Below are 6,000 nucleotides of genomic sequence, written 5' to 3' on the forward strand. Positions count from 1 at the left end.
TTGTACATTACCTGCAAGACGCATCGGAATTTCATGGATTTCATCTTCAAGTATAATAGAATTGGACCTAAGATTGGCAGTGACAAAACTTAATCCAAATTTTAATGCAGTTATGAAAAAGCACAAAGAATTTCATTCCTTACATTAGTTGACCACACATTTGAGAACATTGTTTGTCAAGTGGATTTCCTTTGATTTTTAATTTTGAAAGTTCCTGTATTTTCAATTGAAATTTCGTTCATTAGGAAACAATCATATATCTTTAGAATAAATTACTTATTGCATTATTTTTCTTCATTTTCTTCTTGTCAGTGGTAATTCTAATTAGTATATTTTTTAATACCATGTGAAATTTCAGATAGCATTGCAAGAGGGTCCGCAGATCACTTTCCGAATAGACAGGGGGTCCGCGTTATCGGAAGGTTTGATAACCACAGTTATAATGTATAAATTTTATGAACAGTCTCCCAAAATACATGCAAAATTTACTTATTACTCAATTTTAAAGCAAAGTATATCATTGGTTGTTTGCGGTATCTATTATACTGTTAAGGAGTTTGAGAAAAATAAAAATATATTGGTTTAGTTACGAAAAAGGAGTTTACTTATATAACTTCATTTGACGTTATCTATTGCCTGCATACAGACATAACGACAATAAAATATTCTATTCTAAGCAAATACGAAAACTAACCAAAGAGCTGCACGGTACTGAATACATTTTATAAGACATCTTTAAATCGAAACAAATCAATGGAATACGTTTCCTTTTTTAAAGAAAAGAAATTGTCCTAATAGCAGAGAATATCCTGGAAACGTCCTGTGGATATCCCATGGACGTTGTGACATAAATAGGATGTACACGCAATGTTCCAGGTATATCTTTGCTATTAGGATGCCCACTCTTCTGCCCAACGAGCGACTGTAACATTATGATTTCCAGATACTGCTTTAATCAATTTGAAAGAAAAAAACGGGCTCCTAAAAACGTAGCAAACGAAGAAAAATACAATCATTTTCTTTCATAAGATTATTTAATCATTTACTTTCAATCTTTCTCCACATTCCATAAAAGCAGTATATTGAAACGATGCTTTATTTTTGCATTTGCACATGCAAATACTTAAAAGCATCATACAAGGACGCCCATTAGGGAGCGCAAGGTGGCGCGCTCGCCCCCCAAGAGGAAATCGTACTTGGGAATATCGAAAGCCCAATAGAATTTTTACATTAGTTATAGCAAAATTTGAAACTATATTTGAAACCTTGCTTATATTTACCCCTCTTTGGAAACCACATGTGCTCCCTTGGCATCATATAATAGACTTGAAGGAGGGGATTTAGAGCTACCCATTCTAATTTTCTAACTTCCAGTTTTCCTTCACTTTTTAAAATTATTGTTTATTTTAAATGTACAAAAAATATATTCTACAAAACATTTAAAAATTTCAAAGATAAACGATACAAAATAAAAGTAATAACAAAGTACCACTAGAGGCAATTTACTAACGGTATTAAGTATATTTATCTATTTAATGTTCCAAAATTATTACAATAATAATTTTGTTAGGAATTTGTTCAACGCTAAAAAAAAGCGAGAGTTTCGTTTTACAGTGCGAAATTATGCTAGACTTCTCCTAAATTATGAGAATTGAATACTCAAACTTGAAGTGGTACACCTATAGCTACGTGAAAGAGGAATAAGATCAAAGATACAACGTGATCTTCAGACGCTGAATCCTTATCTAAAAGCCGTTATTCTATCTCTTAGTATTTGTACTCTATGGAGATTAACATTAAAACCGGAAGTGGTAATTTATGGTATATCACTTCCGGTTGCAAAAGAGAAATAAAATCAGAGATAACACACATTCCTGGTATGAATTGATACAAAAAAAAATTGCTTGACAGTATTTCCGTTTTACCCATAATGCAATGTGTGTTGTAGCCACAAAATCGTATAATTTCACCATTTCTGGTTTCAACAGGTATAAATGTTGAGACAAAATTCATTCTTGGGATGCTGAATCTGTGTCAAAAGCCGTTTTCTGTTATCCTTCACCGTTTCTGCTCTATCAATTTCAGTATTGAAACTGGACGTACTTGTAAATTTCAACCACTTTCAACTTCGGCAGAATGTTACAGGGTGATGCTAAATTCTCTTGAAACGCCAAACAGATTAAAAAAGAAAAACTTGTCATTATCTCTTACCGTTTCTGTTCTATGGTGATAAATATGGAAACTGAAAATTGTTCATTTGAAATCTATTCTTGCAACGCTGAATACATCGCAAAAACTTGCTTCTTGATATTTTAAATTGCTTTTGCTCGGTGGAAAACAGTATTAAAACCAAAAGTACTAATAAATTTCAACCATTTCCGGTTTTCATAGTGTGTTATGAATGGAGTAATGTGCTGTATGGGTCAGAGACATGGACATTACGTAAAATTGATGAAAAATAAGTGGAAGTTTTCGTAGTGTGGGTGTGAAGAAGAATGGAAAGAATTAGCCATGTCGAACGGAAAACGAATGAGAGGGTGTTAGAAATGGTGGGAGAGAAAAGAAAATTTTATATTTATTAAGAAGAAGAAGAGAAACTGGTTAGAACATTGCCTAAGAGGAAACTGTATTATGAGGGACGTACTAGAGGGTATGGTGGCAGGAAAGAGAGGGCGAAGAAGACTACAATTACTGGACGACATCAAAACAGAGAAATCGTATGTGAAGACGAAGAGGTTAGCGGAAGAGTGTTGAACATGGAAGCCTCTCAGTCGCAGCAAAATACCTGCCAATAATGGCAGAATACGTATGATGATGAATAGTAACGGTTTGTTTCCTTATGGAGTTAAATCGATTGCAAAAGTCCGTTTGTCGCTACCTATGTATTACCGCTTTTGTTACACAACAAGAAATGACGAAAACGGAAATGGCTAATTTCAACCACTTCCGGTTTGAATAATACTTAACCGTGAAAATCGGCCTATTCTTGGGACACTGAATCGATTGCAGAAAACCTCTTCTCGATACCTCTGACCGTTTTTGCTTTGATATCTGTCGACAGACAGATAGACAGACATAGCCGTTCTATAAGATTTCCTACAATTATGTATATGTATTAAAAAGTATAAAACATCAAAACACGAAAGTAACATTACATAATATTACTAAATAGCACAATTACGAGTACTTACATTGACTACTTTAAACTTGCTTCATTTGCATCACTAGCTTCCCGTGTTTGAATTATCGCCGGCTTATCTAAACAAATAAGCAGAACGAGAGAGAGAGAGAGAGAAAGGTGATTTCCTAAGCAAAATCCCCAATTTTTCCTGATCCAGCTTAAGTACCAGTTTCCCTGACTTTCTACAATCATTTCGTTTTCCATGACTTTTCCAGGATTTTTTTGATTGCCAGATATGTAAGAACCCTAGTCATTTGTCCTACGAACCGAAAGCATTTCTTGTCCAGATTGAGATTATCCTAGTATCTATACTACCATATATATATTTGAATGAGGGAGCACTTGCCCCCTAATAACTTAAAAAGCTTCATTCTAACGGATTTCTTATTTCTACTAGCTATATTTGCACCAAAAGAGCAATGGTAAAATGATCGGTAAAGGTATTTACTATGCAGCCTATGTGAGATGGCCGGCGTTTAACACTTAGGACGCCAAAGACGCATAAGCATGTCCTACATAAAGTTGCTGGGAGATAACTTGAGAAAGAACACACAAGTTTTAGAAGGCAGATAGTGCGAATTCTTCTCTTATTGAGACTTGCATGGGATTGAGTATAGTCCGCTCCCCCCAGTGATTTTTAACGAATCATAGTGATTCTAACGGTTCATATTAGTTCATAATGAATCGAAATCACATGTTATAAAGATTTAAGATGTAAATCTTGTGGTAAGGAGGCTTTAGTATAAGTAGTAGTAGTAATAGTAGCAGTAGTAGTGGCAGTAGTAGTAGTAGTAGTAGGAGTAGTAGAAGTAGTAGTGGTGGTAGTTAGTAGCAATACTAGTAGTACTAGTAGTAGGAACGGGTTAGAAGCCCCGCAGGGGTTGGTTGGGTTCTGTTCTCGATATAAGTAGTAGTAGTAGTCGGAGTAGTAGTAATAGTAGTAGCAATAGTAGTAGTAGTGTAGTAGTAGCAGCAGCAGCAGCAGTGGTAGTAGTAGTAGTAGTAGTAGTAGTAGCAGTAATAGTAGTAGTAGTAGTAGTAGTGACTCTTCCAGTTCCGGTGACAAAGAACTGGGGGGAGCGGGCTATACACAAGCCCTTGCATGAAAGTTGGTTACAATATTAATTCTATTTCTATCGCATTATTGTATTACAAGTATGCCCTCAAACATATTTTACCTCATTTCTCCTGTACATTTTCCTAATTTTTATAAAAGAAGGGGGATAACTCTACACTTAATCCGTGAAATTCTATCATTTTTGGGGGAAAATTATGCTGCAACTCTACAATAACATAATCTAACACATAAACTGACCTAACCTAATTTAATGTGAACAACAATCACAGATTTTTTTTTAAAAAAAATTGCTGGGCCCTTTCTGCTAAACATATGCCTTATTTTCTCTTATTTTAAGGAAACCAATGAACTATAACCATTATTATTCTTTCTTGTATTGGCATTTGTACTTAAAGTAATACCAAATACTGTATACATATTGTCCCTGCGTTTAGTGCATAATCTGAAATATTCAAATAAATCAAAGAACAGCGTTATATTTTTTTCTAAAATAAATGCATGAGGTACATAAAGTTTACTCACGAAAATCCTAAACCATAACTAAAAATTTTGATAATCATTTCAGATTATAATAAAACCAAATGGATTTACATATTGTAAATATTGATGGTCTGATAGACGTTCTTCTTCTTCACCTAAAGTGTAGGTGTATTTTTCTTTGGTGAGGATTTAATCCCGGTCACCTAAATCCATGTTTGTAGCTGTTTTCTTGAATAATTTTTGGATAGTTATTTTATTTTGAAATTCTATTCATGTATTTCTCAATTTTAAAAATTTCTGACGGTCTCTCTTTTCGAGTCACTAAGGGAATTCTCCAATTCTTCAAAGGCATATTATGGAAATAATATCCATAAAAGCATCACGGATGGCAAAATTGAGGGCTGGAGAAGGTTGGGAAATCCCGTACGGCTGGATTAGAGATGACGTCCTTATTATTCATTTTTCCTTAATTTTGATCTTGATTATTACAATTATTTTCTGATTTGTCATAATTGGAACATTTGTTATTTCGTAGTGGTATATTATTAGATAGAAGTTTTCAAATATTTTTGCGAAGGGAGAATTGCTCAGTTGAAGAATTGTCTTACATTGAAAATATAAACTTCGTACTGGTTCCGAATAACCTTAGTATGATTTTGCAAAATTTATAGAAAAAAAAGCTTGACTCATAATAAAAGTGACATTTATATCAAATAAACTGTAAAGATTAAGAATATGGACGCAGGCACGTAGCCAAGGGGTGGGTCCGGGGGTCCGGACCCCCCTTCGAGACCAGAAATAAAAAATATGGAAAAACGAAACAAAAAGAAACAAGAAATAGGAAGAATCAGCGATAAAAATAAAGATAAAAATAAAGCTAAAAATAAAAATAAGTTTTCGTCATCGCATCCTTCCAGTATCAAACATGTTATTTCAGAAAAGGTTTTCTACTGCTCCTTTAACTTGTCATTTGGAACAGACAGTAATTGACGGAATAATAAAACAAAAAAAGCTATGTGGAAAGCAAGCCCTGTTATCATTTGATTCAACAGAGAAAGGAACGCAGATATTGTAAAATATTTTACAAGACATTATTGGATACGTACTTTTTTAAATAGTTGAGAGCATAAGGAAAGGAAAATTGTTATATTTGGATGAACAAAAGAAGGAACGTAGATAATGTAATTTTTTAAAAACATATTTTTATAAATATTCTTTTATTCGAGATTGCTTCATAGTTTGTTACTAAAATACTTACTAA

At 33.6% G+C, this 6,000-nt stretch overlaps 1 protein-coding gene across 1 annotated transcript in view; it reads right to left on the reverse strand.

The window, feature by feature from the left end:
* The window catches only part of LOC145672014 (uncharacterized), a 163,324-nt gene extending 158,452 nt beyond the window's left edge, over positions 1–4,872 (reverse strand). The window contains exon 1 of the mRNA XM_081741199.1: positions 4,782–4,872. The gene's annotated coding sequence lies outside the window, so the exon portion shown is untranslated. The remainder of the gene's footprint in view (positions 1–4,781) is intronic.
* Positions 4,873–6,000: the final 1,128 nt, after the last annotated feature.

This window comes from Thermobia domestica, chromosome 15 (genome assembly GCF_964235325.1).
Source record: "Thermobia domestica chromosome 15, izTheDome1.hap1.1, whole genome shotgun sequence".
NCBI classification, from domain to species: domain Eukaryota; kingdom Metazoa; phylum Arthropoda; class Insecta; order Zygentoma; family Lepismatidae; genus Thermobia; species Thermobia domestica.